We start from the raw sequence: 27,283 nt of genomic DNA on the forward strand, positions 1-27,283 counted from the left end.
GTTAGCTCAGGGCCAGTCTTCCTTAGCAAAAAGAGGAGGATTGGCAGCAGATGTTAACCCAGGGCTAATCTTCCTCAAAAAAAAAAAAAAAATTAAACAGAAAAAAAAAACTAGAGAAGCCAAAAAAAAGGAAAAAATAATAAGCATGATGAATAGAAAACATTAGAAACATGGTGGAATTAATCTATGTCAATAATCACTTTAAATATAGTCAAAGTAAAATACACCATTTGAAAGATAATCAGAATGGATTTTTAAAAAAAGCTCAACTATGTTGTCTATAAGAAATCCATCTTAAATATAAAACTCCAGATAGGTTAAAAGTAAAGAAATGGAAAAGATACTTGATACTAACACTAATCAAAAGAAAGTTGGAGCAGCTATATTAATCTAATATATTAATTTAATTTATGTTGATTAATTTATTAAGACAAGGTATAGTTTAAAACAAGGAAAATTATTAGTGATAAAAAAAGACATTACATAATGGCTAAGGGGTCAGTTCTCCAATAAGACAATTCTTCAAGAATCCTGAAGTTGTATGACAGAGCACCAAAACACATGATTTAAACACTGAAAGGAGAAATAGATAAACCCATTATTATGGTTGGAGACTTCAACACCCTATTCCCATCAGTAATTAATAGATCAAGCAGGCAGAAAATCAGTAAGGCTGTCGTTGACCTAAACAGCACTATCAATCAACTTGATCTAACTGACATTTATTGAATACTCTACTCAATAACAACAGAATACACATTCTTCTCAAGCTCACATAGAACATTTACCAAGAGAGACCACATTTTGGGTCATAGAATACACTTTAACAAATGTGAAAGAATAGAAATCATACAAAGCATGTTTGCAGATAGCAGTGGATTTAAAACAGAAATCGGTAACAGAGGATAGCTGGAAAATCCTCAGACATTTAGAAATTAAACAACACCTTCTACATAACACATAGACCAAAAAGGGAGTCTCAAGATAAATTTTTAACTATTACCAACTAAATGAAACGAAAATACATGTTATCAAAATTTGTGGGATGCAGCAAAAGCAGTAATTAAGGGAAATTTATAGCACTAAATACATATATTCAAAAACTGAAAGATTTAAAATCAATAACCTAGCTTCCACCTCAGAAAACTAGATATTTAAAAACCAATTTAGGCATAAGAAAAGAGAGGAAAAGACATAATGAAATTAGAACAGAAATCAAGATAAGTTGTTTCAGCATTTGAAAATCAATCAATGTGATCTAACAGGTTAAAAAAGAGAAATCATATAATTACATCCATGGATGGAGAAAAAGTATTTGGCAAGATTTACATCCATTCATGATAAAAATTCTCAGCAAATTAGGAATATAAGGGGACTTCAAATTGATAAGGAACTTCTGCAAAAATTTACAGTTCACATTATATTAAATAGTGACTTACTGGAAGCTTTCCCTCTAACACTGAGAACACTAAAGGATGCCATTTCACCACTCCCATTCAGCATCATATTGACAGTCCTAATTAGTACAATAAGACGGAAAAGGAAATCAAAAGTATTTTGATGGAAAGAAAGAACGAAAATTGGTTTTATTCACAGATATAATTGTCTATGGAGAAAACTCCCAAAGAATGTACCAAAGAGAAACAACAAAAAAACTCCTAGAACTAATAAATTAATACAGCAAGTCACAATTACAAAGTCAATACATAAAAAGTCATGTGCATTTCTATATACCGTCAATGAACAACTGGAATTTGAATTCACAAAACAGCGCCATTTGCAATAGCATACAGACTCCAAAAAAAGTACTGAAGTACAAATCCAATAAAATATATATAGGATCTGTATGCAGAAAACTACAAAACGCTGATGATAGAAATCAAAGATATTCCATGGTCCTGGACTGGGAGACTCAATACTGTGAAATCCAATGTCCAGTTCAAGCCTCACCTCCTCCACAGATCAATCCTGCTCAACTCCCATTGAGGTCCAGCTATTCCATATTCCCACAGCAAAGAGAGATTATTTCTTAAAATTTAGCCTTGATTTATACACCCTCTTGCAACACTGAATTTCTTCTCGTGTTTCATATTACTCTATGAAACCCAAGCTTCTCGAGCATAGAGATGTCTCACATTCATCAGCAAAGATCTGAAACCAAATGTAGACATTTAATACATTTGTGTTGAGGTAATAATTTCAGAACTCAAAACCAAAAAAGTAGAAAATAAAAAATACTGTGAGGGGCCAGTTCCATGGCCTAGTGGTTAAGTTCAGTGCACTCTGCTTTGGCAGCCAGGGTTCGGTTCCTGAGCGTGGACCTACACCACTCATCTGCAGCTGTGCTGTGGCGGCCCACATACAAAATAGACGAAGATTGGCACAGATGTCAGCTCAGGGCAAATCTTCCTCAGAAAAAAAAAATTTTCTAATTTTAAAAACTACTGTAGGATATTTCCAGTATTCACAAGTGTAATAAATCATGCAATAAATACCTTTATACATAATCTTTACATTCATTACTCTTAATTTCCTTATGGAATCCTGAGTAGAGTGTAAATATATTTAAAAAGTCTTTCCTCTTTTATTTATTATTTATTATAAAATAGTCATTCAGAAAGATAGCAACTTCAGATTCATTGAGTATTATATCATTCTTTATCTTTTTCATTTTGATAGGCAAAAGTTCTGTTTTAATTCTTATTTATTTGATTGCTAGTAAAGCTGAATGTTTATTATTGCCTCTTTGTTGCTAATTATTAATTTTCTTTGCTCATTTATTGAGATATATCTTATTTTTAAATTATTGGTTAAAATTCTTCATGTATTAAAGATTTGAAAGTTCTGTTTCTTGCTTTTCTACTTTAGTTTACGTTTTATGTAACAGCTTCTATTGCAGATAAGAAAAGTGTGGAAATTTGTGTATTATATATCTAAATAATAAAATTGTTGTATAAAGGGTACTTGCTTCATTTCTCTCTCTTCTCCATAAAACAACTTGTGCCTGGTGCCTCTTCTGCTATTTCTGAGGAAAGTTTAACTTTTTTTCCTATTTCTTGGCTGTTTCTTCTTGTGTTCCTTTCGGTCCATTATATTTTTGTTGAATTTGATCATATCTTCAAGAGTTTCAAATATATTAGTATAGAATTAATACAGTAGTTTTCCTATTTTTTAAAAATTTACAGCATATTCTGATTATAACTTTTTCTTAAACTATTATGTTTTCTCATTGTTTTGATTATATTCGTCAAAGATTTTTCTGTTCAATAACTTTTTTTGCCCCAAATATTAGTGTAAAATAAAGATCAGAAGCCTACGCTCTGGACTGAGATGACTTTCATTCAGAATGTCGTTTTCATCACTTATTTGCTGTGTGATCTCACTTGACCTCCATTGGCCTCAGTTTCCTTATCTGTATAAAGAGATAAGATAATAGAGTAATTATGAGCATTATTGTGGTAAAGAGTTAACATATACTTAGGCACATAAAAAGGGCTCAATAAATGTTGGCAATTACAAGAACTATAAAGCGTATTTTTCAGTGGAAGCTTTTGGCTGAGATGTGTAAGGAGTACTGCTAATAGGGGAAAGGAGAAATTCTAAATTGGAAGGTTAGAAAGCTTGACAATTTTATAATTTTACCTGCTAACCTGGGCTGAAGTATTGACTACTGCAATGAAAAATGTTCTGACATTTCAGGATTTTTTTAGTTGAGAAAGACGCAGGACTATCTTGACAGTTTTAGCACTGTGGTCCCCAAGGCAAATGGATGCTTCTGCCGTAGAGGAATACCAATGTCAATTTCAATACCAACACCAATGTGTAATTGGGCAAATAAATCATCTCTTGACCTCTGGACCAAACATTAATGAAAGCTTTCAAGGAACCACGTATTCCTGATTGCTTAAGTGGATCTATCATAGCACTGAAGCATGAAAATAGTTTTTATAGTGATCCATATTCTTTTCATTCTCCAAATTGTTGCTTTCCCCTTCACGTTCAACATAAGTTTACCCAATTATCTCATCAATTTGTGCTTCTTATGTATCAGTGTGTGCCTGCTCTTAAAGAAAAAGGGGAAGATTTGCAAAAGTGATTGACGATCTATCAAATTTCTTAGCACCAGGTCAGGCATGGACCCAGAGCTTACATATTGCATGACTCCAGCACAACTCACATGCACTCTCTCTATAGTGCATGGAGTACAATGTACATGCCTGAAACCCTCCCCCAACAATGGCCCCTATCTTACCAATTCCATGACAGAAAAAAAAAATATGTAGTTCTCGTTCCATTCTGCAAAGGAAAAACTGAAACTAAAGATTTTTACAATCTATATCAGAAAATCAGTGAATCTTAGGCTTCCACTTTCAAAATTCTCTTGTTTGAATTCCTGGCTTTGAAAGTTCCATAATGCTTTAACGGTTAAGATATATGTCAATTTTGTAAAAGTTAAGCAGCATTCTGTATTATCCAACTTGACATCCTAGGAAAAATATTTTTATTTGACAAGTACTTTGTTGTTGTGAAAATTTTGGTAATTCTAGATTGGAATAATGTCCCTTCTTCTCTAGATGCTCTAATTCCAAGTCATTCTTCAGTCCCCAATTTCTCCATAAAGCCTCTCTGATCCTACCAGGCCAACTCTTTGAAAACTTATAGAACTTTTTTTTGTATCATTCATTGTCCTTTGAACCACAGAATGTTGTGATTTATCTGGCATTATTTAACTTTCCATATGCTACGTTAAACTCTCCCCTCTTTATGGAGACTCTACCACAGACTAAGATACTTGGCCAATTCTTGGTTAGAAAAGAATTTTTACAATGCAATTGCTCCCTTCAAGGAATGCATAGAATATCATAGACACACAGTATACTGACTAACAGACAGAAAAATAAAAATATACGCTGCATATACTGTAAGTGAGGAATGACAAGATACTGTAGAAATCCCGAAAATGAGCTGTGGCTTCTGCTTGAGGAAGGAGGGAGGAGAAGAGAAGGAGAATTCATAGAGTGGATGGCATTTCTGGAGTTGGATCTTAATAGACAAACTAAGACAGCATGATACATATTGAAAAGGAGGGAAGGACATGCCATGTAAGAACTAATTTGGCTCTATTTGTATTTCTAAGCACTAATAATTTCTAGTTTTATTTGTGCTTTTATATAAATATTTACTTTCTGGTAATTTCAAATTTATTTAGAGAGCTAATGACACTTTGGTAGTAATTTTATATAAGAAAGTTCCTAAGGAATTTTTGGCTTTCCAATATCACTCTAAAGCACCGTGACTCAAGACAAACACAGGTGAGCTATGAGACATAAATCAAATCTAAGAAGCCTGCAGCCTCTGAATATAATTTTGAAGTAAATAAAGATGTTATCATCCACATTGGTGGTTGGGAAAACTGAGGCACCTGGTTAGACATGATTATCCTCCCAACAAAATTCAATTCAAATATCTGTATCTATAATCACCTAATCATGGAAACGCTTTTATTACAGGACATTTCTCTGTTGAAGAAAATGTACTGGGTGACAGCAAGGGTATACACACCACCTACTTTCCTGCCTGCTGTGTTGTTCGCTTGCATAAGCTAGTCAAAGGGCCATGGCAGGATACAATTACCTTCACTTTTCAGCCATTAGATGGCAAAGCTCAACTTCACCACTTCCCAAAAAATCAGTTTTCATAAATTTAACACCAGGAAATGAAGAAGTTTAAAAAATGAAATTCACATAATGTCTGGAGCTGTCCTATCCATAGAATAGGAAGACATTTAAAGTCAATGGCATTCACTGGTAGCATTGATTTAAAGAAGAATCAGTTTCCAAGTGAACCATGGATTTATTCTCTCCAGACTTTCCTTCTGAAAATATGCAAAAGGGAAAAACAGTAGGATGCCAAAATTGATGATTTACACATTTTACATTAGCAATTATATATTTGGCATTAACTCTATCAGAAAAAACTACATTTAGGTTTGGTATAATGCCTTTGCTATTGATGGCCTATAAAATTACATTGAAAAATCAATGCATTAATGTATGTGGGTGACTGTCAGAGAAATGGAGAAGCCATAATCATTTACAATTGCTTTTACATTGTAAATTCTAAATCCATTGTTACAATGTCTATGGTTATAGAAAGATTTTTTTCTATCAGTCTTTGAGTAAGACTTCCCTAACTCAGACATCTTTTTTTTTAATAGATGGCTAAGAGAAAAGGCGCTAGATCTGGATCCATAAATCAGACATCTTTTTTTTTAATAGATGGCTAAGAGAAAAGTCATTAGATCTGGATCCATAAAAGAATTATTTTATTGATTTTTAGAAGTGCGTAGTCATTGGAGAAATCAGTAGTGTTCAAGATATGTAAATATCTTGGCTAAAAATTGTAGAAATGTTTCCTGGCCTTGAGTGAACAGAGTATAAAATTGTTTGAGCTTTTTACTATTCCTCCTATAAACGGAGTTTCATTCAGAAATATGCTGTGTTCAGAAGATTCTGTTTATCTAATGGGTAATGTAAGCTGATTGCATTCTGTCTCTAGAATATTGTTTTCCTGAGTGTCCCATCCATGCACAATAGCAATGAGTTTCCTATGACACAGAGATTACGGAACAGATTGCAAGATTATTTTGTGCTCTTTTCTAATCGGTCCTTGACTTGCAGGAGAATTTTACCTGAGGTTAACTTTCCTTGTAACTTAGTAAGGAGGATGCGATAGGGGACATCTATAGTCTTTACCCAACTCAACAAATGTCTCCCAAAAACATCATGCAGGACCACATTGACTTAGGTCAGTTGGCAATCTACCCCTGTTTCTGATCAGGCCACTTGAATTAGTCAGCTCAGGCTGCCATAGCAAAGAACACAAATTGAGTGACTTAAACAACAGAAATTTATTTTCTAACAAGATCAAGATGTTGGCAGGATCAGTTTCTTCTCAAGTTTCTGCATGGCTTGTAGATGCCTGTCTTCTCACTGTGTCTTCACAGGGTTTTCCCTCTGTATGTATCTGTGCCCAAATTTTCTCTTCTTATTAAGGACATCAGACATTTGGATTAGGACCCATGCTAATTTTAAACTCATTTTAACTTAATTATTTCTTTAAAGACCTTATCTCTAAATACAGCCAAATTCTGAGATAGTGAGGATGTAGGACTTCAGCATATGAATTTGGGGGGAGGATGCAACTCATTCCATAACATCACCCTTAGTTGAGTATGTAGGAAACAGTTTGTAGTTAAGAGGGACAAGGACTGTTCCTCTCTCTCTCTCTCCTTCCCCCTCTCTTTCTCCCCCTCTTTCTCCCCTCATCTTTCTGTCCTGTGCTTTCACTATCAGCAGGTTGGAACATTTTCTGTTTCCCTAAGTAACACATCAAAGTTGACAAGTTTTCTTTCCCTTCATCCATGCCAGCCACCTTGAAGAGAGGCAGTTTCTTGTTCACACTGTGTGCCTGGCATCCAAATAATGACTTTCTTTCCATCATGGTACCTTAGATGATTTTATACAGACTCTTGGGTTCAAGGTTTCCGCAGACAGTGCTCTTTTCATTCTCTATACCCTTTGCCTCCAGGAGGCATTCTCCAGGCCTCTCATTGATCCATTCCTTTGTCCAATGATTAGTCCCTTGATGGAGTATGGAAGTGGCCAGTGAGCACTGCTTTTAGCCTGGAAATCTACATCATACCAATTATCCTTGTCCCCTGGGTAAATTGGTAGTATAGATTTGTGTCCTCTTGCCAGCAGGTATTTCCTCAAGTTTCTTAAACTATGTTTTGGTGGCACCAGGGTGATTCTGCAGGTCCTGGGCCTCATAAAACAGCTGAGGAAAGAGATACCAGTCATGTTTTCTTGCATTCTTCCCAAATTTCATGTTGAGTTGTGTGTAGGCTGGGGAGATGAGCACAGGGATGCCTTTTCGCCAAATGAAGGTAAAGGAGGAAAAGTTAGTCACCAATGTTTAAAAAATAATTTCTGTCTTCTAAGACACTCTTTCTCCCTCCTAGCTTCAAATTGTGAAAATCTAGGAGGACAAATCAAGAATTCAAGCTTTAATATAAGGCAGCACCAAAGTATAGAGTAATCATGGAGGCTCAAAGAACACAAAAGCTTCACCAGAGACTTGATATGTGAATGTTTTCCAGTCAATCTGCCTCAGTTTTCCTTAGTTATAAAAATAATGAATATTTTGAACAAAACCTGCCAGTCATTGGTACTTTGGGTTGAGTTCCTAAGAGAAAAACACATGAAAAATGAGAATGTAAATATTTCCCATTATGCTCTCTTCTTGCGCATTGGCAACTCAGTCAACGCATATATTGAGAACCCAGGAAGAAGCAGTATCACACAATAGAGACACAAGGCAGCAAGACACAGGAAATGGATTCTAGACCTGTTCTTGATAACAACTGTCTATAATTTGGGGCAAGTCACTTAACCTTTAATGCCTCTGTTTCCACATCTATGAAATGATAGATTGGATGAAATCACCTTTTAAAGCAATGAGAAAAATGGGGTATTATCTAAAATAGAGGTAAGAGTGGGGGTAATGGAAGGCCTCTGGGTTCAAACTCACCTACCAAAAGTGCTTTTTTAAATGTAAACTAGGCCTCTGCATTGCAAAAGCAGCATAGTACTGTGGAAAGAAAACCCCCTCCACCATGTAGTCCTTGTAAATTGGGTACAAGTAACCTGGAAGTTGCAAGGTAATTTCTCTGTATTGGCTCTTCATTTCACACACCGATGAAAAACGTGTTTGTACAGAGGACGTTGAAAATAAGGCCAGCCATGATTTCACAGTTAGCACTGTCCAACGGTGCAAATAACCGTGTCATTTGTTAGTTAACCAACCTCAAAGTAATGGTCTTCACTACGCTCATCTCAACCTAGTAGAGGGTTATGGGTCTCAATAATAATGTTTTAAATGGAAGAGAATAAAATAGAAAATATTAGTGTATGTTGCAACAGAAATAATAGGTATTATTTTGCGAAACTGTTCTCAGTTTTATGATATGCATATATATTACATGTGCCTATACAGCAAGTATTTATATATGCAGATATATGTTTAAATATGCATATATAACATATTATGTTTGTATATGTTTATATCAGAATATTGGGTCATGTTGTAAAATTTATTTTTTTCTCAATCAAGGTGAAAAAAGGATGAGTGCCAGTGCTCTAGGGCATCTCAAGTCTCCCCCAGTCTCCCTCCCTGCTACCCCTGCGGGGCAAGAAGAACACTGACATTGTGAAGATTTCTGGATGAAAGAACTGGTAATAGGGAAGAAGCGTTTGTTACAGATTATTCTAACTTCCTTGAAGCACCACTTCTTGACTCTTGCATTTGTGCTCACTCCTGAAGGCTCTGTTAAAATCTTGTTATTTGGGCAAATTAAAATTTCTATCCTAGAAAGAGTGGCCATGGCCTCTTTTGCCTTCTTGGGGGGAAGGTACTATCCTCTGTCTCTTAGAGAATCAGGAATGGAGGATGGAGCAGGGGAACCTACTGAGACCAATTACTGACAATACTCATGGGCATAGGAGGGGGTGGGGCATGGAGCAGTGAAGGGTGGAATGGCTGGAGAATTAAGTTAGAGACAGAGAGAGAAGTTCCCTGTATGTCACGCTAAGAATTTTGGACACGATGTTATGGGAAATTGGGACAAAGGGGTGGGTGTCACAAGAGAAGCCGCAAGAAGTCTTAAGTCAGGAAATGCAGGGACATATTTGCATTCAAGGAAGTTCTCTGGAGGCAATGTAAAAACCCAGAGACAAGTGAGATGATTCCCTTAGCCCACGCAAGAGAACAAAAATAATGAAGGCGTGAACCAGGATACTAGTAGGGAGGATGGAGAAGAGGATGGGGTATTTTCAAGACCTTTTTAAGAGATAGAGGATTTGGCCCCATATTTACAATGTATATTCTCCACTTTCACGTTTTACCACATACTCAAATCACCTAATACTAAAATATTTTTCCAAAATTCTTTTTCCTTTCCGACTGGATTCAGCACTGGTAGGAGCATCATCTGGTCACTCAGAGGAAAAAAGAATTACAATCTTCTTGAGCCCACAGTGTCGTCTGCCCTTTTTCCTTTATTAGTTCCCCAGAAACTCACATCTATATTTTCCTCGTCCTTTCCAAGCAGCCCCCCCCTTTTGCTGAAGACGTCATTACTCAGTGGAGTCTACTGAAATAACTTTTCAACTGGTTTTCTTGCCTTTTCTCATTCTTCTCTCTCCCTTTTTATTCTCTATCTTCAAACTAATCTTTCTATGACTCTACTTTCTTTCTTTCTACACCTCCCTAGTTATAGACTTGCAATGGGTTCCAGTGACAGAGAGAATAAAGTTAAAATGCTTGCCATTCAAACACCATTACAATTGGTTCCCACCTGATCACTCATGCTTTATTTTCCCAACTTTAACAGACATACCACTTTTAATTCACTCAACAAGTAATTTGAACACCTGTGTCCCAAGCACTATTTAGGTTGTAGGTAGGAGTCATGGTAAAGAAACATGGTAAAAATAAATAAATTTGTTTCAAAGCATGGTAGAAAGCCATCAGAGGTTTGGGGTTTTTTGCAAATTATGTTTAATTATGTTCCTTAAACAGAGACTGACATGACCTGCTTCTGCTTTGAGTCTTTAAAGGGTCACTCTGGAGACTGCGTGGAGAATGGGTTATCAGGAAGCCAAATAGAAGCAGAGTGGCTATTATATTATTTGGGAGAAGTTATTGTGACTTGGACTAAGATGGGAACAGTGGAGATTGAGAGAAGTCAGTAGAATCTGGATATTTGAGGAATAGAACTTACAGGACGTGGCTGATGAATTACACACAGGAAAAATGGAAAGAATTAGTCAGTAAGGACTTTAGAGTCAGACATAATTGTCTGACCCTAAACAAACTGTTTAACTTTTCTGAGACTGAATTTCTCTATTAATAAGAATAATAGTATTTTCTTAGACCATATAGAATTGCCCATTTGACTGTTAGGAACCTACAAAAACCATATTTATAGGGTTCAATCTGATATTAAACTCACAGAATTATTGTAAGGAATAAATGGGATAAAATATACAAAGAAGCCAACTTAAGACTGTACTTAGGTGATGCTAATTTCCTTCTCCCCTTCGTTTTCCTTCCTTCCACTTCAGGATTCAAAAAACATCTTTTTATTGTAGTCTTCTTGGATTAACTAGTGCACATTGAACCCTTTACTGTCAGAACTCTCATTTAGAAACCAGATTGTTCTAGTCTAACAATCCTCTGTATCTGCCTTGTTTGCAAACGTGTCCAGACAGGCCAAAGGCTTTCACAATGTCACAGGGTAGGTTAATGACCAACTCAGGCCAAAGTATGGTTTTCTTAACTCTGAGTTTACCACACTGATACTACTTTGCTATATATTTATTAAGTTGCATATTTCATTTCTCCAAATATATTAGAAATTCTTTGAGAGTAAGGCAGTTATCCTATTGTTTGGAATACAACATTGTTGTGCATCTAGTGGATATTCGGTACATATTTTCTGATTTAAGTCAAACTAGATATCATATAGAATGTATACTAATGAAAGAGAAAAGAACACATGGAAAAGAACATAAAGTTTATTGTCAAATCCATGCAAATAAAAAGACTAAATTCTAGAACAGAAGTAAAGAAATTATCAGAATAAAATCGGGTTGACTAGGGAAAGCCTCCTAAAGAGAAAGGTCTTAGGGGGACTACTAATTGTAGTAGTTCTCTTGAGGTCTTAGGGCAGCGTGCTACTTATTAGAAGGACTCCTACAGCAGGGTAGGACAGAGTCAGAAGCAACTGTAAGTAGTCGTTCCAATTCGTAACAGACATCTGTTAGAGCAGATGAAATCTGAAATTACCTGTCCAATTACTTACCGCCAGACCTTAATCAGCAGCATGGAATGGAAGAGGTTTCATATTTTAGTTATGCTCCATTTGTCGGCATGCAACGGTAATTTTTATCAAAGCTGTCTATATTTTTACACACAACCAGTTCAACCAATTTGACCAAACTGACTAATCAAATCAGACAAAATACCCGTAAAACTGATTTGAATTAATGGGTCAATTTTACTTAAAAAGATATGCAACCTTAGTAGAAGCCATTAAGTAACTAGCATGCAAACAGCATGAATAACTTTTCCTTACAATTTCTAAGGAAGCCGAAGAGAAGGATCACAAATACGGGAGTAGATAACAACTGCTCTCGAATTTTACAGTTTCTGAAACATTTCACATTTCCGTATCTCACTTGAGATCCACTGCCCTTATGTAGCTATTATACTTTTCCATTTTGCAGATGAGGAAATTAAAATTCAGAGAAGTTAGGCAATTTTTTCCAAAATCACAGTTCCGATAAATTAGGAAGTCTATTGCACTTACAAATACCATTGCACTTACTTGGCTTGTGGTTTACACATGTTGCTGGATACTGGAATCACCTGGAATCTTGTTGAATTAGGCACCCATGATAACAACACGGAGCTCCCTGGGTTGATGTTGTGGCGGGTGGTATGAGTATTATACATTGAGAAACACCCTATATACCATTTTATCTATTAAAAAAAAGAATAGTGAATTAGAAGAAGTTGGATAAGTACCATGTTTAAGGTGTGCATCTTTTTAGTAAATGAACAAGGAATATTGCATTAGTTTGAGACAATTTCATTCACCACAGAGGCACTAACATGAACATTAGTCTACTTAGAGAAAAATGAAGGTTAGCAAAAATATGGAAGTAGATGTAAATCAGTCACATCACTATGAGCATGCCGTAATTCTTCCTGACTCACAAAAACAAGCAGCGAATATTTCATTACTTTAAAGATACTGAAAGTTCTATCCATCACATATGTGGAACAATTAACCAAGGCTAACACAATTCTAAATATCCTGATTTAGGGGAAAACCAAGGGATCATCAATAGGAAGCCAGCTTTCTGGACTATGGAACATTTTGTCATATTTAACTGGTTTTATGATAAATGGCAAAAGTCAACTGAAGTGGGTAAATAATCAGTCGTTTTACCAAAATCTGATTGTTGCCACATGTACATATGAAATAAATACAAGAAACATGGATTTTCAACACGTTTTTTGGGGGGGGTATTAAGCTGAATATTTTATTTTTTTAATTATTTTGTTGAAGTCATAGCAGGTTATAACATGTGTAAATTTCAAGTGTACATTATTATATTTCCGTTTCTGTATCGACCATACTGTATTCACCACCAACAGTCTAATTTTTATCTGTCACCATACATATGAGCCCCTTTACCCCTTTCACTCTCCCCCTACCGCCTTCCCCCTCTAGTAATCACCAATCTGTTCTCCTGATCTATGTGTTTATCTTCCATATACAAGTAAAGTCACACCGTATTTGTCTTTCTCTGTCTGACTTGTTTCACTTAGCACAATACCCTCAAGGTCCATCCATGTTGTCACAAATGGCATGAATTTGTCTTTTTTATGGCTGAGTAGTCCTGCATTGTGTATATATTTTCACACTTCTTCATCCATTCATCTGTTGATGGGCACTTGGTTTGTTTCCACGTCTTGGCAGCTGTGAACAATACTGTGATGAACATAGCGGTGCATATATCTTTTCGAATTATTGATTTCAAGTTCTTTGGATACCCAGTAGTGGAATAGCTGGGTCATATGGTATTTCTATTGTTAATTTTTTGAGAAATCTCCATACTGTTTTCCAGAGTGGCTGCACCAGTTTGCGTTCGCACCAGCAGTGTATTAGGGTTCTCTTTTCTTTTTTCTTTAAATTATTTATTTATTTATTTATTTATTTTCAGGTGTAAATCATAATATATTTCAAATTCTGTGTAGATTACATCATGTTCACCACCTTAAAACTAATTATAGTCCATCCCCTCACATGTGAGCCTAATCACCCCTTATGCCCTCACCCCTCCCCCCCTTCCCCTCGGGTAACCACCAATCCAATCTCCAATGCTATGTGTTTGTCGTTGTTTTTATCTTCTACTTATGAGTGAGATCATATAGAATTTGACTTTCTCCCTCTGACTTATTTCACTCAGCATAATACCGTCAAGGTCCATCCATGTTGTCACAAATGGCCGGATTTCATCATTTCTTATGGCTGAGTAGTAGTCCATCGTGTATAAATACCACATCTTCTTTATCCATTCGTCCCTTGATCGGCACCTAGGCTGCTTCCAAGTCTTGGCTATTGTGTATAATGCTGCAATGAACATAGGGGTGCAAGTATCTTTATGCCTTTGTGTTTTCAAATTCTTTGGATAAATATAGGGTTCTCTTTTCTCCATATCCTCCTTCAAGATGTTTAAAAAAATTTTAGGGCTGTCCAAGATTGGGATGACCAATTCTACCAGGTTGCCCAGGACTGAGTGGGATCCTGTGGTATAGGACTTTCAGTTTTAAAACCAGAAAGTCGTTGGCAAACCAGGATGAGTTGGTCACCCTATCTGAGATATTTCAAGGCACACTCTTAAAATTCTCAAATATTCAACCAGTTTAAAACTTTAAATGAGGATTTTCCTCATAATTCTTTTCTGGGCACTAGCAGTTGAAATGGAAGTATGTGGTATGAAAACAGCCTAATAACTATGGAAAGTAGTGGTTCCCAAATGAACAGGAATTAGATATTGAGTGATTCAATTGAATTTGATGGATATGTGAAGACTGTCCACTTAGTTCTGTGCTCTGTGCTCGAGGCTGCAGATTTAAAGAGGATCAAGGATCATCCCTGAACCGGAATAATTAACACTATGTAGCATGACTATAAGAAGAAACACATTTTTATAATAATTTCAAGCCACAGATGCACTCAGTGTGCATTGGGGAAAGTACAGAATTGTCCAAAATGAAGGTGGTTCTAACTCAGCAATAAATGTTGCTGGGCAGAGACGAAACATAAAGGTAGTCCCACATACAATGAAAACATGTCTAATGTTGAAATAAACATACAGAAGCATTTTTAATAAGACTGCTTGGTTAAGAGCATCCCTTTTTGATTAGAAACATGCTCCTAGGTAAACTTATCAACTGTCTTTGGGGTAGGTTTTTTGGGGGTTTTTTTGAGAAGTGGTTCTCCACTTATTATAAAATTGTTGACTATCTGATGTAACAAACAGAAAGAAGACATTAAAAAAGCAACAATAACACTACAGAACTACTTCACCTTTATTTTTACCACCTTGGCAATTTAGGAAGCTGCTGTTTCATAAATTCTAAGAAAAGACCATATTTGCAATTGAACAAATTCAATTTGGGATCATATTCTCTTTTCTTATTTAGGCACTGACTAGCTGACATTCATCTTTTTTAAAAAGTTTCGATTTTTTTTCCAACAAAAAAATAGTTATCAATGCCATGTTATAGTTAAGGCTTTTAAAATATGATGAAATGTAGTGAGAATAAATATTTTATAAATAGGAACTGGTATTACTCCTTGGGTTACATTTTTTTCTGTGATGACTTGTGTTTGAGGAAGAGTAAAATAGAATCAGGTTCTGGTTGAGGTTTCTGTACTAGACCACAACAAGATCTCTGCGGGGCTGGCCTGGCTACAAGGAGGCTCCAAGTGGACAAAAGACACTGTGAGCTTTATTGTCTCTCAGACAATAATTAGCATCAAAATTTCCAAAGAAGCTGGCAGAGCAAACTGTTGAGAATCCAGTTAACAAACCCCAGTCGCTTCGTCTAGAGATTCTCTGAGACATATTTCCCAAGAGAGGTATTTACATAGTATAACTTGAGATACTGAGTATGTTTTTCTAAAAGAAGCTTGGCTATAAACAAATTGAACAACCTAGAAGAAATGGATGAATTCCTAGACTCTTACAACCTCCCCAAAATGAATCAGGAAGAAATAGAGAATCTGAATAGACCAATCACAAGTAAAGAAATAGAAGCAAAAACCTTCCCAAAAATAAGAGTCCAGGACCAGATGGCTTCTCTGGAGAATTCTACCAAACATTCAAAGAAGATTTAATACCTATCCTTCTCAAACTATTCCAGAAAATTGAGGAAGATGGAGCACTCCCTAACACATTCTATGAAGCCAACATCACTCTGATCCCCAAACTGGACAAGGACAACACAAAGAAGGAAAACTACAGGCCAATATCACTGATGAATATAGATGCAAAAATCCTCAACAAAATTCTGGTAAACCGAATACAGCAATACATCAAAAAGATTATAAACCACGATCAAGTGGGATTTATACCAGGGACACAGGGATGGTTCAACATCTGCAAGTCAATCAACGTGATACACTACATTAACAAAATGAGAAACAAAAACCACATGATCATCTCAATAGATACAGAGAAAGCATTCCACAAGATCCAACATCCATTTATGATAAAAACCCTCAATAAAATGGGTATAGAAGGAAAGTACCTCAACATAATAAAGGCCATATATGACAAACACACAGCCAACATCATACTCAACGGACAAAAACTGAAAGCTATCCCTCTGAGAACAGGAACAAGACAAGGGTGCCCACTTTCACCACTCCTATTCAACATAGTACTGGAGGTGTTGGCCAGAGCAATTTGGCAGGAAAAAGAAATAAAAGGAATCCAAATAGGCAGTCAAGAAGTAAAACTCTCGCTGTTTGCAGACGACATGATCTTATATATAGAAAACCCCAAAGAATCCATAGGAAAACTATTAGAAACAATCAACAGCTACAGTAAAGTTGCAGGGTATAAAATCAACATACATAAATCAGTAGCATTTCTATATGCTAACAATGAACTAACAGAAAAAGAACTCAAGAACTCAATCCCATTCACAATCATAAAGGAAAAGCATAAAATACCTTGGGATAAATTTATCCAAGGAAGTGAAAGATCTATACAACGAAAACTACAAGACTTTCTTGAAAGAAATTGATGACGACATAAAGAGATGGAAAGACATTCCATGCACATGGATTGGAAGAATAAACATAGTCAACATGTCCATGCTACCTAAACCAATCTACAGATTCAATGCTATCCCAATCAGAATCCCAATGACATTCTTTACAGAAATTGAACAAAGAATCCTAAAATTCATATGGGGCAACAAAAGACCCCGAATTGCTAAAGCAATCCTGAGTAAGAAGAACAAAGCCAGAGGCATCACAATCCCTGACTTCAAAACATACTACAAAGCTACTGTAATCAAAACAGCATGGTACTGGTACAAAAACAGGTGCACAGATCAATGGAATAGAATTGAAAGCCCAGAAATAAAACCACACATCTATGGACAGCTAATCTTCGACAAAGGAGCTGAGGGCCTACAATGCAGAAAAGAAAGTCTCTTCAACAAATGGTGCTGGGAAAACTGGACAGCCACATATAAAAGAATGAAAATTGACCATTCTTTTTCACCATTCACTAAAATAAACTCAAAATGGATCAAAGACCTAAAGATTAGGCCTGAAACAATAAGTCTTCTAGAAGAGAATATAGGCAGTACACTCTTTGATATCAGTTTCAAAAAAATCTTTTTGGACACCATAACTCCTCAGACAAGGGAAACAATAGAAAGAATAAACAAATGGGACTTCATCAGACTAAAGAGCTTCTTCAAGGCAAGGGAAAACAGGATTGAAACAAAAAAACAGCCCACTAATTGGGAAAAAATATTTACAAGTTCCTTATCCAACAAAGGGTTAATCTCCATAATATATAAAGAACACACACAGCTCAACAATAAAACATCAAACAACCCGATCAAAAAATGGGCAGGGGACATGAACAGACATTTCTCCAAAGAAGATATAAGGATGGCCAATAGACACATGAAAAGATGCCCATCATCACTAATCATCAGGGAAATGCAAATCAAAACTACACTAAGATATCACCTTACACCCGTTAGAATGGCAAAAATATCCAAAACCAAGAGTGACAAATGTTGGAGAGGTTGTGGAGAAAAAGGAACCCTCATACACTGTTGGTGGGAGTGCAAACGGGTGCAGCCACTATGGAAAACAGTATGGAGATTTCTCAAAAGGTTAAAAATAGAAATACCTTATGACCCAGCCATCCTGCTACTGGGTATCTATCCTAAGAACCTGAAATCAGCAATCCCAAGAGTCCCATGCATCCCTATGTTCATTGCAGCATTATTTACAATAGCCAAGACATGGAACCAACCTAAGTGCCCAGCAACTGATGATTGGATAAAGAAGATATGGTATATATACACAATGGAATACTACTCAGCCATAAAAAGGACAAAATCGTCCCATTCACATCAACATGGATGGACCTTGAGGGTATTATGTTAACCGAAATAAGCCAGACAGAGAAAGACGAACTCTGTTTGTCCACTCATAGGTAGAAGTTAAAATATAGACAAGGAGAACTGATTGGTGGTTACCAGGGGGAAGGGGGGGTGGGGGGAGGGCACAAAGGGTGAAGTGGTGTACCCACAAGATGACTAACAATAATGTACAACTGAAATTTCTCAAGGTTGTAAACTATCATAATTTTAATAAAAAAAAAGAAGCTTGGCTGTAAAAGGGAGAAGAAAACAATATTTGGAGGATAAATTGGGATCAAAGAAGATTTGTTTATTCTCTTTTTTCTTTAAAGCTTGGATATACTTGAGCAGAAATGAGATCTAGAATAAGAGTAGACGTTGAAAACACACAAGACAGAGAGAAATGATTGAATTGATGTCCCTAAATAGGCTGAAGGAGAAGAACTCTGGAGTTCAGGAATGTTGTAAATAAGAAAAGAATGAGAAGGTAAGTAAGTATGCAGATAAATGGCATGAAGTTAGGACCCTTCCCATGCAATCATTTTTATATTTTATTCTAAAAATGAAGTGTGGCTACACAATAAACTAGTGCAAGAGGATTGAAGAGAGTGAAGAGCGCTTGAAATAGCTCCTGAGATAATTGGAGATAAAGGCAGACTAGGGAAACATGACTGATTGCTAAGCAATGAGGAAGCATTTGAAGTTGTAGACCATGATTTCCTAAAGGCACAGTTAGCATGTTTCAGTGCTGAACAATCACAAACCTATGGACACACAGACAACCTCTCAGTTTGAACCTTGTTAAACGAATACAACAGAAGAAGAACAAGACAAATGAGTTGGTGATTTTTGTACAAACATGTTTCAAGTGATGGGGCAAGAGTTCTAAGTTGAATAGAGTATAAGATAAAGACAGCAAGAGATTAATAGGGAAAAAATGGAGGGTCTAGGAACTATAGAAATAAATATTACAGAAAAAATATTTAGTAAGCATTATTAAGTAGGATAACTAGATGCTATAATATTTAAGCTCAATGTTGAATTTAAGATTTTAAGGTGAATCAGTCAGGGATATAATCAGGACACAATGACTAAGTGGAGTGGCTAATATGGAAGAAATTAAGAATCTACAATAATTAAGGAGTATTTGTGTAGAAGAATATAGGAATGAGAGTAAGAGTTTGGCACTTGTAATGAAGGTGTTACTGAGTAAGAGAAATTCAGGAAGTCAGATGAGCAAGAGTACAAATTAGAACAGCCAACTTGAATAAGGCTCAAGGGTCAGATTAGGGGGAGTAGATGAGGCTCTAATAAAGTTTAATTGGAACGAAGTTTAATTACAGAAGGTATAATGGTCAATTTGAGGAGAAAGGAGAGAAAGGTGCTTCAGCTAGGAAAGAGAACAAAGAGACAATATGTGGGATAAGAGTAAAAAACAGGATAGAAAAGTGGAGCATAGTGACCAAAAATTACTGAAACACTGGGTTTCCAAGGCTAGTATTCCTAAGAATCTTATTTGGATAGACTATTCTGTCAAGAAAAAGTTATCCTAAGGTTAAGATATTATTCATTAGGGCTTGACATCAGTTCTTATCTGCTTCTATGTCCATGCCTGTTTTACAGGGGCTGGAAGTCTAAACACTATTTCTCTGAGTTCCTTGGAGCTTGGGTTCTGAAGGAGAACTAGGTTCCAATAATGAGGTGCACTTCAGGAAGTTGGAAGGCAGAGGGGAGCCAGAGACCATAAACCTTCACCCATGGCAGGAGACAAACAATTTCCCATAGACATCAATGTTTGTAAGTGATGGATCACATATTCCATCACCTAATTACATTATACTGGCAGGGGCAGTAGCTGTAGTGGTAGCATCAACAGTTTTCTGATATCTTGGATCTAAACATTCAGTAATATCCCCTTATTTCTGCTTCTCCAACCCTTCAAATGATTTCGTAAGTATCCAATTCCCTGTATTAAATCCAAGCTGTTTGAAAAAGCTAAAGTGATTTCTATTTCCTATATCCACAGCTAATACAGAAGGCCAGCACGAACAGCCGTCTCCAAGGATCCTCATTATGTATTGAAAACTGAGCAGGTCTTCCTGAAGAAGATGGCTACACCTTCTTTGTAAAGAATCTACTTCAACCTTAATTGTGTTCAAAATGATCTTTTGGCCCAATGAAAGAAATCTGATAATTCCTAAGAATGTTATACAAGTTAGAAATAGCAGCACCTCCTGGTGCTTGAGAACATGAAGGCAGCAGAGAGGACCCAAAGCGTAGTGAGGAGTCAGATTTTTCTTTTTACAGAATCCTAGACCCAAGATAGGGAATTAAGTGGTTTCCAAGACTTTTATAGTGTTATTTTTCTTTTATTCAGTTCAATATTTTTAACTTTTTATTTTGAAAAAATTCCAGATTCATGAAGGGTTGCAAAGAAACGTACAGGGAAACCCTGTGCACCCTCCCCCAGACAAAATTAACTTCTAACACAACTATAGTATAATACCCCAAGCAGGACATTGGTATGATCCATTGACCTTATTCATACTTCGCTAGCTATACATGCATTCATTAGTGTATGTGTGTGTGCCTCTTTGCAACGTTATCATGTGTCCCTTCCTCACTTACACCAAAATCAAAATACTCCACTGTACCATCTTGTAACAAATGCAAGATTTGTTTGTGTACCCCTTTATAACCAGAACTCTCTCCTCCCCCATCCCTAGCCCCTGGCAACTCCCAATCTGTTCTCTTTCTTTATAATTGTATTATCTCACAAATGTTACATACATGGAATCATGTAGGATATGCCATTTTGAAAGTCTTTGCTTAACAAAAATGCAATCTTCCTGAAAACAAACTAACAATATTTTTCACATTTTGCAGTGGAGTATTGTGTAAAGAGGATGATTTTCGGAACAAGAGCTCCAGTTTCTAGACGTAAAAACATCTTGAATAGAAAATGTTTGTCATTTTTAGATAAGGTTTTATTTGAAAGTTCAGGAATGACTTTCAAGTAACTCAACAATTTCTGAAAACAAAAGACTATTGAAATAATTTTTAAAAGAAGGTAATTCCTGTGGGATGCTGCCTCATTTCCTACAGCAAATAACTGTACAGGTCCAATTATAGAGACTTATAAATATGCTATCTCATGTTTTCAATATTCACACTTACAGACCAATGAGTTTCTCCTCGTACTAATACAACCTTAACATTTATAAACCTTGACAGTACTTATTTTGGAAGACAATAGATGCCACCCACCTTGCATTAAAAAAATGGAGTAAACCCAACAGAATTCAGCAAACTTTTCTTCATGTGGGCAAAGTTGAAATTAAAATAGAAACCCTGAGGCGGACACCTGTAACATCCTCTGATTTGATTCGGAGGAAGAGTTCAGAGGAGTACTGCAGTGAATTCAGTTATCGGCAGGGGCATATAAAGGACAGAGGCTCATCTTTAAAACACTTTCTCGCCTGCTGGAGCCCTATATCTTGGGACTGATTGAAAAACTCCCTGGCTACTCCAAACCCAGGAACCTAGAGCCACCTCAGCAACTCAATGCACATTTTCAAATTGAGCGTTTTTCTCTCCAAACAAACAAATGAGCCCATGCTATAAGAAAGAACTTTTGCACCACTTTCAGCTACATAGGACAATTAGGATATACAGGTTAGACGATGAAATATTGTGAATCTTCAAGTGTTTTTATGGTATGTAATGAAAAGAAAAACTTCAGAAGTATTACATGAAATCTAGGATAAATATCCCAGACCAATGTAAGAAGTCCTTAGAACACTTTTCGGCGCTAGGGGTTTGTATTAGTTTTCTAAGGTTGTCAAAACAAAGGGCCACAAACTGAGTGGCTGAAATAGCAGAAATTTATTGTCTCACAGTTCTGGAGTCTAGAAGTGCAAGCTCAAGCTGCCCGCGTGGATTCTTTCTGAGGACCGTGAGGGAGAGATCTGTTCCAACCTCTGTCTCTGGCTTGTAGATGGCCACCTTCAGGTTCACAGGGTGTTCTCCCTGCATGTGTGCCTGGGCCCAAATCCCGCCTTGTATAAGGATGCCAATCATTTTGGATTAGGGGCCACTCTCTCCAGGATAACCTCATCTTAACTAATTATATCTAAAACAACCTTGTTTCAGATTAAATTCACATTCTGAGCTACTGGAGGTTAGGACTTGGACACGTGGATTTTGGAGGGGGAATACAATTCAACCCACATTCCACTTGGGTGAGTGAACCTCACATGCAAGAGAAAAGATGGGTAAACTTCTGGCATAGAGCATCCTGTAAGGAAAGTGATTGAGAATGAATAGTCTTTGTTTTGTGGAGTCTGGTGGACTGGGACGGTCTCAACTGTGGTTTCTCAGCACCGAAGACACCAAGAGTCCCCAAGGAGAACTCTCAGTAAGAGTAGGAGTTGTTACCTGGTTTAACCACTTAGGAAGTTACTGGAAAGAGGGCCTGTTCAGGTAAGTTATGAATCCACTTCAAACCTCTGTGTCCTATTGCAGAGGCATGGCAATGCCTCCATGTGTATATTCAAAGAGCAGAGGTCTTGGGGGACAAAAAGCAGAGTAACTGTAAGCATGCACAATACGGATGAAGTTGTTCTCGCTAAAACATAAGAGAGGGCTGCACAGGGAGCTGGATCAAAAAAATTAATGCAACAGTGGACACGAATTCCTTGAACAGTGCAACTGTGATCAAAACAATGGGATATGAAATTCAAGGCCTACTATTCACTTTGCACCCAGTGTTTCTAAGTAGAAAGTGGCCCCTTTGTCTATAGTCAATCTCCTACATTTCTAGGCAAATCAGAGGGAAAAATGATACAGCTGCAGAGAGTGGTGGCTGTCCTGGAACAGATCCTGGATACCACACCAATTCTGACAGGTCATGTGAATCATGTGAATATTTTCAAACGTGTATTTTTTACTTATATGGCAAAAGTGTGTGAAGAGATTTTATTATTGTTTCAAATATTTTTCTCTCTGTAAGAGGATTATACATCCTCACCATTTTGATATCAGGCTTGGCCATATGACTTGCTTTGGCCAATGAGAGATGAGAGGTAACATGTCACTTTCGAGTAGAAGCTTTGAGTTATCCTCTGGCTCTGCCATTTTTTCCTTGCCTTCTGCTACAGGATCAGAAATGTCCCAGATGGGAGCTGCTCTTTTAATCTGGCCCCAGAATGAAGACAGGACAGAGCTACACGAGAACCAAACCCTGATGAACAAGAATGTGAATGGGGAATACAATTTTGTGTTTAAAGCCAATAAGATTTTGGGGGCTGTGTGTTACACAGCTTAACTTACCCTGTCCCAAATGGGAAGCTTTACCAGTTATAATTCCTTTCCTCCTTTGATAAAGGGGACCTAGGGTTGCTACTAATTTTTTGGAAGATAGTCAGAATTTCAGTACTCATATTCTGAATATTAGGGCTTCTGGTTGCAAACGGCAGAAACACAAAGTGGTTTAAAATATTTTTTAAAGGAATTATTGGTTTACATTACTAAAAAGTCCAGAATTGGTTGTATTCTGGATGTCCACATATGTCTTCAGGACTTTGGAGTTTTCTTCCTAATTCTCAGTTCTGCTTTTTTCTTCACTGGCCCCTTTATCTGTTCTTTCCTCATACTAGCAAGATGGTTTACAGCACATCTTCTCAGCAAGGAAATTCTCTTTGACTCTGACTAGTCAGAATTCAAAACTCCCATTGAATATTAATTTTGATTTCTCTATTTTGTATGTTTTGCTCTTCTTCCAAGACCACAGGGAATTCACTGGTCCCCAACTGGTTAATCATTTGGCTAAAGTGGAGGCTACATTATGTAAGTAAATATGAATTAGGACCCAAACCTGAGTGTGGCACAGGCCAGAGGTTCTGATTTCTTGCAGGAGACTCTTTTTTCCCCAATGACAGCAATTAGATGGCAAACTTCTTTCCATTTCTGTGGGCCAAGGGGAGAAATTTCTCTAGTTCTCATTTAGTTTATGATAGGACAAAACTAGGTACTCCAAACTTTACACAGATGACTCAATATCAGCTCCCCACATTCACAGGGCCTGAAGCCTGGATATTACCTTCTCAGGGGATGTCAGAAGCTCCTGTGGCAGACATTCAAGTCCAGATCAAGTTCATGTACGCCCATGAATTCTTCATCCATAGTTCCCGATTACTGTTCTTAGAGTTCGTCCATCATAGCTGGCTTTGGGAATTTCTCTCTCTTTTTCAATGGCTGTGTATCAAAAGTTATTATATTTGGGGGCTGGCCCCATGGCCGAGTGGTTAAGTTCACGCGCTCCACTGCAGGCGGCCCAGTGTTTCGTTGGTTCGAATCCTGGGCGCGGACATGTCACTGCTCATCAAACCACGCTGAGGCAGCGTCCCACATGCCACAACTAGAAGGACCCACAATGAAGAATACACAACTATGTACCGGGGGGCTTTGGGGAGAAAAAGGAAAAATAAAATCCTTAAAAAAAAGTTATTATATTTTATCTAGTGATGATATATGCTTGATTCAGAAGAAAAGCTTTCACATTAGCTCAGTATGCCAGACTTTTAGTGGCTCATTTATTTGTTTGCACCCTCCAGTAATCTTTGGTCCATGTGAGATTAGATACTGTGCCTACTTTGTTCACTCTAGAACTCAGCACTGAGCTGAGCATATAGAAGGCACTCAATACATATTTCTCGAACGGTGAGAGGCAATAGAACATAGTAGTTAAAAAATTTACCTGAAACCAGGTTGGCTGAGTTCAAACCTTGCTCTGTCACTTACTAACACCAGCTGTGTGAACTTGAACGTAACTCTTAATCTCTCTGTACTCCAGTTTTCTCTTGGGTGCTGGAATAACAATGGCATACCTGCCTTACACGGTCAATGTTGGGATTAAATTAGTTAATACATATAAAGCACCTAGACCAATGCCTGGCATGCAATGAATGCTTAAGGATCACCAACTCTTATTATTTGTATTTTCCTTATCATTAATGAATTTTATTTAGGAGTAGGTGAGCCTTTTGCAAAAGATACATTGTGCAATCAGTTATCACCTCTGCCTATGTGTAGAGCTGGCCATGGGATAAAAATCTCCTTAAAGAATGTTGCTGAAAGAAATAGCTCAGAAGTCAGAGTGGTGTTTGTAAATCAAGTGTGATAAACTACAGTGGCTCGGCAAGTTATTGTTCCCTCACAGCTGTTTTTTCATCCCAGGGATCAAGAGCCAACTGGGGTGAGGTGAGTGGGGGCTAGAGCCAACAAAAGACGAAAACGAGTGTCCTAATGTCTTAGAAACACCTCAGAAAAATTCTAAGAGAAATCCATATTTCCTACCAAGTGTAGAATTCACTCTTAAGAAGCAATCTATTTGTATCAAAATCAAGAATTTTAAAATCTCTCTAGTGAACATATTGGCAGAATCATCTTTCTAGATTGAAAAAAAAAGACATACAACTATAAACCCTGATTTGGAAAAGGTGCTTCAATCCTAAGAACTGCCAAACATTTAAATTCAATAAATTCAATAATTGTCTACTTCCAGCTTAAAAATCTTCCTTCTCTTGTAATATATAAAAATCAAACTGGGGGGAGTCCTACTGCTGAATCTTGCTAATTTAGAAGTGCCATGTTGGAACCATATCTCAAAATAGAAAGAGACCAGGCATGGCACGGTTTACGTATCAAAGCAGCGCTGCTGGGCCTACTGCCAACTCCAGCAGTATAAAAGGTTTACCTTGCACGCAAATGTTTTGGTTCTTTTCAAAACTATTTTTGACTGATTTTAACATATTTAGGGAAATAACTGTTATCATCCTTCCTAGATTATGACAGGGCACTCAAAACTACCTATCCTCTCAGAGGAACCAAAGGCACGGGGGAACAGCAAGCTCTCTATTTCTTCTTTCAACAGGCAGGGAAATCACACAAAAGCAATAAAAATTTCTACAAAATTCATTAAGCTTGTGTCTTTTTTACTTTTAGAGAGTAAACGGCAAAATGAATTAACTTAAAACTATCATCATGGAGGATTTAAGGTTTCGTAAAAAGCATATGGGGGTGGCAAAATCAATGAATAAATTAATATACATAGTACAATCTTCTATTCAATTTAGACAGCTTCATTTAGGAAAATATTGACATAATAATTACTTTGCTTGCTGAATATGATCCTGTAGATAATATTCTTCTCTACAAGTCATTAGTGGAAAAAAATTATCCACATAATGATTGTTTGGAATATATTTAGTGGTTCATCCAATTTAAACATATTAACACACCTACAGATACTATCTTAAAAAGACAATATAATGGGGGGCCGCCCAGTGGCGCAGCAGTTAAGTTCACACATTCCACTTTGGTGGCCCGGGGTTTGCTGGTTCAGATCCCAGGTGCGGACTCGGCAACACTTGGCAAGCCATGCTGTGGCAGGCGTACCACATATAAAGTAGGGGACTATGGGCACAGATGTTAGCTCAGGGCCAGTCTTCCTCAGCAAAAAGAGGAGGATTGGCAGCAGATGTTAACTCAGGGCTGATCTTCCTCAAAAAAATAAAAGAAAGAAAGAAAGAAAGAAAAGAAAAAGATGATATAATGGACAGCACAGAGTTAGATTCGCTTGTCATTACTGACTTTGTTTTTTATTATTAACTACAGAGAATTTACTGGTATAATATTAAATCAAGGCACAAGTTACAAATATATCATAAAGAAATATCACTGAGCAAATATTTTGAATAATATTCAAAAGTTATGTTTTACTGTTAGAATTATACAACTTGAGAAACATAAAATTCTTAGAAATACATTCAAACATCTTGGCTTACAAATTACATTTAAATATGCCTAGGTGGTATGATAAAGCTTTTATATTTTACTGAAAATAGAATGGGTTGGTGAATAGCTTCAAGTGATGTTTTATATGCACATGTATGTAGTTGTATAC

General features: G+C 36.8%; 1 long non-coding RNA gene across 1 annotated transcript in view; it reads right to left on the bottom strand.

Annotated features, from left to right (window-relative positions):
* Window positions 1-307: 307 nt before the first annotated feature.
* The window catches only part of LOC138921627 (uncharacterized), a 360,207-nt gene continuing 333,231 nt past the window's right edge, over window positions 308-27,283 (bottom strand). The window contains exons 2-3 of the long non-coding RNA XR_011434369.1: window positions 12,452-12,606; window positions 308-3,412 (exon numbers count right to left, since the gene is read on the bottom strand). This is a non-coding gene — a long non-coding RNA (uncharacterized lncRNA). The remainder of the gene's footprint in view (window positions 3,413-12,451; window positions 12,607-27,283) is intronic.

This window comes from Equus caballus, chromosome 2 (assembly GCF_041296265.1).
Source record: "Equus caballus isolate H_3958 breed thoroughbred chromosome 2, TB-T2T, whole genome shotgun sequence".
Lineage (NCBI taxonomy): Eukaryota > Metazoa > Chordata > Mammalia > Perissodactyla > Equidae > Equus > Equus caballus.